This window comes from Triticum dicoccoides, chromosome 7A (genome assembly GCF_002162155.2).
Source record: "Triticum dicoccoides isolate Atlit2015 ecotype Zavitan chromosome 7A, WEW_v2.0, whole genome shotgun sequence".
Lineage (NCBI taxonomy): Eukaryota > Viridiplantae > Streptophyta > Magnoliopsida > Poales > Poaceae > Triticum > Triticum dicoccoides.
In genome coordinates this window covers 724,429,316-724,438,746 of record NC_041392.1, presented here as the reverse complement: position 1 = coordinate 724,438,746, position 9,431 = coordinate 724,429,316, and positions in this window count along the sequence as shown.

Sequence of the window (9,431 nt, the reverse complement as noted above, 5' to 3'; positions counted from 1 at the left end):
CTCCTCCGGCGCCGCCCGGCCTCCTCTCCCTCACCCCGGCCTCCTCTTCCCCCACTCCGGCCGGCACCGACGAGCTCCGGCGCTGGTCATCCTCGGGAAACGCGCCGGTGAACAGTACCCGCGAGATCCCGATCTGGATCTGAGTTTTCGGTTGACTTCTCTCCCCCGAAACCTTAATTTTCGTGCTAACTTTGACTGCTTGTATCTCCGCAACCGTAGCTCCGTTTTGGGCGTACGATATATCAAAATCTTCGCCTCGACATGTACATCATTTCATTCCATTGCATCATTTGCATTTGAGGTCATCTTGATACCCAAAATGCTGTTAGAAGGAGGCTTCGTGAGTTCAATTGCAGATCCGTTAGTTCATCATGCACTTTTGTCATTTTTGTCATGTTTAATTCGTGCATGATATGCCTGTGCCCCTTTGGGATGAATTGTGAAGCATTTTTTCTTCTTTCCAGAGGTGCCACCCATGCATTTTTAGGATGTGTGTGTTGTCTTGTGCAAGCTTGCGAAGAGAGGTACCTGAGATTGCAGATTTCAGAGACTTAGCGATTTTCACTAAGTCTGGGATTTTTTAGTTCATGATGCTATATGTCCAGCTTGTTTCCTAGTGATCCGTGCCTCTTTTGAGGATGATCAGTAAGGGAGTTTTGATATTTATGTTATGCTCTATCCATCCATATCTTTGTTGGCATGTGTGGAGTGCTCTAGGTTGACTCAATCGAGCTCAACTTTTGCTTCGTTGTTAATCTGGGCAGATCGGCAACTCGTTTGCGATTTCGCCGATGCTACCGTTAGTGTTCCATGCATGCTATGCCTTCGTTCTTGCCATGTGTCGCTATCACTTTGTGCCTTCTTGCTGGTTATATGCTTTCCTTGCCATGACTTGCACCATAATGAGTGCATCGAGCTCGTTTACATGCCTTCGTGAGTTATATTTCAGCGTGTCTCAGTTTTCACTAAGTCTGAAAACTGATTGTGTTCGAGCTATGTTCGTGAGCTCGGTAGAGTATTTTGTGAACCCTTTTGGCCCCAGGTCACTTTGGGTGTTTTTTAAGCTTGTTAAGTAGCTCCATGCCATGTTCTTACTTGTCATGTTCAGGTCTTGTATCATGTTGTTTCGCTGCTCCGAAGAGAGCATCGTGATCTGAAATTTCAGACTAGTGTTAATTTCACCAAGTCTGAAATCTGTTTTGCATTTGCGTTTTAGCCATGCTTGTTTGAACCTCTTAATGGATGAATTTGCCTATGGCTCAATGCTAGTGTTTTGTCAACCATCTTGTGTACATCACTGCCATGTATTTTGTTTTCATGTTTGGTGGCTGTAGCAAGTTCATTTCCTTGCATTTAGATGCCTACTTGTTGCAAATCGCATACCGGTGTCATATCTTAAAACGCTTGCCATTTCTAAACCGTAGCTCCGATTCCTATGATCTTTATATCGTTTTCAAGCGATTTCATCCCCTCTATCCAGTGGCACACTTGGTTTTCCAAGTTGATGCCAGGTTCATGCATTTCCTGTCATATCTTGCATTTTGCATCCCGCATCGCATCCCGCATAGCATATCGTCATTTCATCATATTGCTTGGTCTTGCCCGTGGTTGATTGTATCCTTGTTGCTTGTTTGTCTTTGGGTAGAGCCGGGAGACGAGTTCGCTACCGAGGAGCCCGTTGAGTTTGCTTGTGAGGATCCAGTCAACTCTGACAACTGTGCAGGCAAGATGATCATACCCTCGAAATCACTACTATCTTTGCTATGCTAGTTTGCTCGCTCTTTTGCTTTGCCACTGCTACGATGCCTACCTTTTGCTTGTCAGCCTCCCAATTGCCATGTTGAACCCCTAACCCACCATTGTCCTAGCAAACCGTTGATTGGCTATGTTACCGCTTTGCTCAGCCCTTCTTATAGCGTTGTTAGCTGCAGGTGAAGATTGGAGCCGTTCCTCGTTGGAACATTTATGTACTTGTTGGGATACCATTATATTGCTATGTTATCTTAATGCATCTATATACTTGGTAAAGGGTGGAAGGCTCGGCCTCTCGCCTAGTGTTTTGTTCCACTCTTGCCGCCCTAGTTTCCGTCATATCGGTGTTATGTTCCCGGATTGTTGCGTCCCTTACGCGGTTGGGTTATAATGGGAACCCCTTGATAGTTCGCCTTGATTAAAGCTTTTCCAGCAAGGCCCAACATTGGTTTTACCATTTGCCACCTAGCCTCTTTTTCCCTTGGGTTTCCGGAGCCCGAGGGTCATCTTATTTTACCCCCCCCGGGCCAGTGCTCCTCTGAGTGTTGGTCCACCTGTCAGCTACCGGTGGCTACCAGGGGCAACTCTGGGCTGGCCTACCCGTATCTAAGACAATCTGAGTGTGCCCTGAGAAAGATATATGTGCAGCTCCTATCGGGATTTGTCGGCACATTCGGGCGGTGTTGCTGGTCTTGTTTTAACCTGTCGAAGTGTCTTGAGTTACCGAGATACCGAGTCTGATCGGAACGTCTTGGGAGGAGGTCTATTCCTTCGTTGACCGTGAGAGCTTGTCATGGGCTAAGTTGGGACTCCCCTGCAGGGATTGAACTTTCGAAAGCCGTGCCCGCGGTTATGGGCAGATGGGAATTTGTTAATGTCCGGTTGTAGATGACTCGAACTAAACTTAATTAAAATGAATCAACCGTGTGTGTTACCGTGATGGCCCCTTCTCGGCGGAGTCCGGGAAGTGGACACGGTGTTGGAGTTATGCTTGCGCAGGATGTTCCTTTAGCTTCTCGCTCGTGCTTCGCCTTCTCTTCTCGCTCTCTTTTGCGTACAAGTTAGCCACCACATATGCTAGTCGCTTGCTGCAGCTCCACATATATTTGCCTTATCCATTCCCATGAGCTTAAATAGTTTTGATCGCGTGGGTGTGAGATTGCTGAGTCCCTGTGGCTCACAGATACTACAACTCCAGATGCAGGTCCAGGTGATTCCGCTCCAGGTGACGAGTACGAGCTCAAGTGGGAGTTCGACGAGGACTCCCAGCGATACTACGTATCTTTTCCGGATGATCAGTAGTGGTGCCTAGTTGGGGTTATCGATTCAGGACCTTGTCGCATGTTGGGTTCTTTTCTATTTTGGCGCCGTAGTCGGGCCATGAGTGTTTGTTTGATGGATGTTATTTATGTACTCTGATGTGACGTGGCGAGTGTAAGCCAACTATGTTATCTCCCCCTTTTTATTATATATTACATGGGTTGTTGTAATGATTGCCTGACTTGCGACATTGCTTTCAATGCGGTTATGCCTCTAAGTCGTGCCTCGACACGTGGGAGCTATAGCCGCATCGAGGGCGTGACAAGTTGGTATCAGAGCCTTCCCCGACCTTAGGAGCCCCATTGCTTGATTGTTTTTAGCAGCCGAGTTGTGTCTAGAAAAATGTTTTGAGTCCTTAGGAATTATATATCGGAGAGCTTAGGAATTCTTTTTACTTCCCAGTCTCCTCATCGCTCTGGTAAGGCATCCTGGCGTAGAGTTTTGACTCTTCTCTTCTCAAATTTCACTAAAAAATTTTTAGGTTCACGCGAGTATCATAGTTTTGTTCCGATGGTTTTGTGACGAGAACATTGTTCTTGGTGCCTCCTGTCTTTAGGGGTTGTGGCAGTGTCCCAGGGAGTTGAGCTCCGAGGTGTTGTCGTCACAATTTTATCGTTGCAATTCTGGTATACTTGAGATATGTTCGCCGACATCGAAAATCTCTTTTATGCAGTTCGTTGGTGAGATAACCTCGACGCCACCCAGTACTGGGGCGGGAGTTCGGGAGTATCGCCATAACTTGTATAACGGATGCTTTTCGAAGGTTGAGGTAGATGGTTTCCGAAGTTTTCTTGGTTATGTGTTGAAGGATGGATACAGCTGGATGTAGGATTTGCTAGTTTGGGTGAGATATTGTGCTTCCCCTGTATCCCCAACACCTGATTGCATAACCGGAAAGGTTCGGGAGTTTCATAGGTGGGAATTCTAGTAGCTCTAGTTCTTCTTCCACGGATATTGGTTTGAGATTGGGATTTCTTATCGATTATTCGTTCTTGATCCGTACCTTGTTGAATTATTTTCTCTTCCTTAATTCTTCGTGGCTTCTCAATTTATGGATATGTGAGCATTTGAAGAGGAATGCATTCGTTCATTTTGTTCGGATGTGAAGACTATATGTTGCAATTTTCATTCCGTTGGATTCAGCTTCTATATTGTTGTCTATCTGTGTGCTAATGGTGGTCAACCTGTTCAGGATGGCTCCTCCAACGCGCACGACTCTGAATCCTGATCCGCCTCCACCTCCGCCTCCTCCGGAAGCATGGCAAGCTGTGATGGCCGCTACTAATGCAAACACACAGTTGATCATGCAAATTCTCCAAGAGCGCAATCAAGGCAGTCAAGGGAATCAAGGCCATAATCAGCACCACTTTGCTACTCTGAACCAGTTCCTCGCAAATGGCCCAAAGACGTTCAGCGGTTGTGTTGAGGCTACCGATGCTGACGATTGGCTAGTGGATCTGGGCAAGCATTTTGAATGCAGCAATGTCAGGCCTGAAGATTTCGTCAAGTTCGCTTCTTTCCAGCTCAAAGATCAGGCTGCAGAGTGGTTCCAGCAGTACAAGGATTCTAGAGGTGGACGTCTGATCACTTGGGACGGTTTCCGTCAAGATTTCCGCGCTCATCGCATCCCTCAAAGTGTGGTTGAGAGTAAGCGTCAGGAATTCCGCAATCTGAAGCAAGGCTCTTTGTCTGTCTATGACTACAACAAGTTGTTCCAGAAGCTCGCCCGTTTTGCCAAGCAGGATGTTCCTGATGAGAAAAGCATGATCTATCAGTTCAGGGGTGGTCTTCGTGAGGAAATTCAGCTCGCTCTTGTCCTCTTTGAGCCGTTGAGATACGATGAGTTCTACAACATGGCACTGAAGCAAGAGGCTGCTCAGATGAGATGTGATGCTTCCAGGAAGCGTGCCAGAGATATTACTCCGTCTTCTTCTACTCAAGTGGTCAAGCAGCAGAAGTTCTGGCTTCCTCCTCCTCCGTTCCGTCAGCCGTATCAGCAGAAGAGCAAAGGTGGCAGTGGTTTCTCCCACCCACCCAACCCAGGCTTTCAGAACAAGTCTTCGTCTCAAGCTCCAAGATCGAGTGCTCCGTATCACCGTCCGCTTTCAGAGGTCACGTGCAACAAGTGCCAACAGAAGGGTCACTATACCAACAAGTGTACCAACCAGAGGCGTCTTCCTCCTCCTCCTCCTGTCAGATCGGCAAGTACAGCTGTGGTCAAGCATAACCCCAAGTCCGCCAAGGTCAACTTGATGAATGCAGCTCAGGCAGAGGACTCGTCAGATGTGATCATGGGTAACCTTCCTGTTAATGATATTCCTGCAAATGTTCTTTTTGACACGGGTGCATCGCATTGTTTCATCTCGAGACCATTTTCATCTAAGCATGGGTTGCCTTCACAAATTTTGCCTAGTCCTTTAGCAGTTGTCTCTCCCGGTAAGCGCATGCAGGCTAACTCCATCGTTCCGGATGTTTCTATCACTCTGGGTGACTACAAGTTCTTGGCTTCTCCTACGGTTCTTGGCAACTCGGATATCGATCTTATTCTCGGGATGGACTGGCTCTCTAAGCATAAAGCTCAGCTTGATTGTGCAGCCAGGCAGATTCAACTGACTCATTCGTCTGAGGATGTTATTGTCTTTGCCGCTCGGGATAATACCATCCGGTTGTTTTCTCTCAATGAGAAGGGTGAATTGGATGCTATTTCGCAGATTCCGGTTGTTTGTGAGTATCAAGACGTCTTTCCAGAAGAGCTCCCAGGAATGCCTCCGCACAGGCCAGTTGAATTTGTTATTGAACTTGAGCCCGGTACGGAACCTGTGTGCAAACGTCCTTACAAGCTCGGCCCCGAAGAGTTGAAGGAGTTGAAGAAACAACTCGATGAGCAAGAAAGATTGGGTCTCATTCGGCCTAGTACTTCTCCGTGGGGTTGTGGTGTTCTTTTTGTGAAGAAGAAGGATGGATCGAGTCGACTTTGTGTTGATTACCGTCCAGTAAACAAGAAGACCATCAAGAACAAATACCCACTTCCCAACATCAATGAGCTGTTCGAACAACTCAAGGGTGCTCAAGTATTCTCCAAGCTTGATCTCCGTATGGGTTATCATCAGATTCGTATTCGTGAGCAAGATATTCCCAAGACGGCGTTCAGAACAAGTTTTGGTTCATATGAATACACCGTCATGTCTTTTGGCCTCGCCAACGCTCCTCCGACGTTCTCTCGTATGATGAACTTCATCTTCAGCCCCTACACCAATGAATTCGTTTTGGTCTATCTCGACGACATTCTGGTTTTCTCGAAGAACAAGAAAGATCATGCCAAGCACTTGCGTTTGGTTCTTGACAAGCTCAGAGAACATCAGTTCTACGCCAAGTTCTCCAAGTGTGAATTTTGGCTCGATGAGGTTCTTTATCTTGGTCATATCATCTCTGCCAAGGGCATTTCCGTGAATCCTGAGAAGGTGTCTGCAATTGTGAATTGGGAACCTCCTCAGAACGTAAAGCAACTCCGTAGTTTCCTCGGTCTCGCAAGCTATTGCAGAAGATTCGTTGAAAACTTTTCTAAGATCGCCAAGCCTCTCTCAAATCTTCTTCAGAAGCACGTCAAGTACGTTTGGTCTCCGGAGTGTGATATTGCTTTCAACACTTTGAAAGAGAAATTGATCACTGCTCCAGTTCTGACTCCGCCTGATGAAACCAAGCCGTACGAGGTCTTTTGTGATGCCTCTCTCCAAGGTCTCGGTGCTGTACTGATGCAAGAGAAGAAAGTTGTTGCTTATACCTCTCGCCAGTTGAAACCTAATGAGAAGAACTACCCCACTCATGATCTCGAGTTGGCGGCAGTTGTGCATGCTTTGTTGACTTGGAGACATCTTCTATTGGGAAGGAAAGTGGATATTTTCACTGATCACAAGAGTCTCAAGTACATCTTCACTCAGCCTAATCTCAACCTCAGGCAGACTCGATGGGTCGAAATGATTCAAGAGTACAATCCGAGTATCGAGTATACTCCAGGCAAGGCTAATGTGATTGCTGACGCTTTGAGCAGAAAAGCATATTGCAACAGTCTGATTCTCAAGCCTTATCAACCCGAGCTTTGTGAAGCTTTCCGCAAGCTTAATCTGCAAGTTGTTCCTCAAGGTTTCCTCGCCAACCTTCAAGTCTCTCCTACCTTGGAAGACCAGATTCGCCAAGCCCAACTTCTTGATGCTATGGTGAAGAAGGTGAAGATTGGTATTGCAAAGAGTCAGTCCAAGTACAAGTGCTACCGACTTGATGACAAGGACACTCTCTTCTTCGAGGATCGAATTGTTGTGCCCAAAGGTGAACTTCGTAAGGTGATCATGAACGAGGCTCACAACTCTCTCCTCTCCATCCACCCTGGTAGTACGAAGATGTATCAGGATCTCAAGCAAACTTATTGGTGGACTCGAATGAAGCGCGAGATCGCTCAATTCGTGAACGAGTGTGATGTCTGCAGAAGAGTGAAGGCAGAACACCAAAGGCCAGCAGGTCTCCTCCAACCTCTTGCCATTCCAGAATGGAAGTTTGACCACATTGAAATGGACTTCGTGACTGGGTTTCCAAAGTCCAAGCGTGGCAATGATGCTATCTTCGTTGTCATCGACAAGCTCACCAAAGTGGCTCACTTTCTGCCTATCAAAGAGTCAATCACTGCAGCTCAATTGGCGGAACTCTATACCTCTCGCATTGCCTCTCTGCACGGTACTCCTCAAGTGATATCTTCAGACCGTGGCAGCATCTTTACCTCCAAGTTTTGGGATTCTTTTCAGAAGGCCATGGGCACCAACATCCGCTTCAGCACAGCTTTCCATCCTCAAACAAGCGGTCAAGTCGAGCGTGTCAATCAGATTCTCGAAGACATGCTCAGGGCTTGTGTGATTTCTTTCGGCATGAAGTGGGAGGACTGTCTTCCTTATGCTGAATTCTCATACAACAACAGCTTTCAAGCAAGTTCGGGCAAGGCCCCCTTTGAAATTCTATATGGCAGGAAGTGCCGTACCCCTCTCAACTGGTCTGAAACCGGTGAACGTCAGCTGCTGGGTAATGACTTAATCATAGAGGCAGAAGAAATGTGCAAAGTCATTCGTGATAACCTCAAAGCAGCTCAATCCCGCCAGAAGTGCTACTATGATAGTAAGCATCGTGATCTGGTTTTCGAGATCGGAGATCATGTTTACCTCCGCGTCTCTCCTATGAAAGGTACTCGTCGCTTCGGTATCAAAGGGAAGCTTGCCCCTAGATACGTGGGACCTTTCAAAATTGTCAGCAAGAGAGGCGACCTCGCCTATCAACTTGAGCTTCCTTCAAACTTTGCAAATGTTCATGATGTGTTCCATGTCTCTCAGCTTCGAAAGTGCTTCAAGACTCCTGACCGCACCGTCAACTTCGAGGACATTGAGCTCCAAGAAGATCTCTCCTATCGTGAGCACCCAGTTGCTATTCTTCAAGAGACTGAACGCAAGACTCGCAACAAGTCAATCAAATTTCTCAAAGTTAAGTGGTCTCACCATTCCGACCGTGAAGCCACCTGGGAACGAGAGGATCACCTCCGTTCTGAGTACCCGGAGTTTTTTCAGTCCTAGATCTCGGGACGAGATCTTTTCATAGTGGTGGAGTGTTGTAACGCCCCAGATGTAACTTTCCCCATTTGTACTCCAACTCTTGCCGTTTCCGGTGTCAAGTTATATTTATTTCTCGGGTTCGGGTCCTTGTCTCTGTGTGTTGTTTTCGTTTTCATGCATCTCATACCATGTCATCTCGTGCATTGCATTTGCATACATGTTCATCTCATGCATTCGATCATTTTCCCCGTTGTCCGTTTTGCATTCCGGCGCTTCGTTCTCCTCCGGTGGTCATTTCTAGCTTTCTTTCGTGTGTGGGGATTAAACATTTCCGGATTGGACCGAGACTTGCCAAGCGGCCTTGGTTTACTACCGGTAGACCGCCTGTCAAGTTTCGTATCATTTGGACTTCGTTTGATACTCCAACGGTTAACCGAGGGACCGAGAAGGCCTCGTGTGTGTTGCAGCCCAACACCCTCCAAATTTCGCCCAAAACTCACCAAACTCTGCTCCATGTCCTAGAGCGTTCGATCACGATCGTGTGGGCGAAAACCGCACCTCATTTGGACTCTCCTAGCTCCCTCTATGCCAATTTATACCCCCTCCATTCGGATCTCTTCTTCCCCCGTCCGAAACCCTAGCTAAAAAAAAAGCAGATCCATCTTCCCCCGCGCCGGGCCGGACGTGTCCGCCCGCGCCGGACGTTGTCCACCCCGCCGCCGCACGCACTCGCGCGCCGCCACGTGGGCCGCGCCCACATCGCCGCCGCTGGGC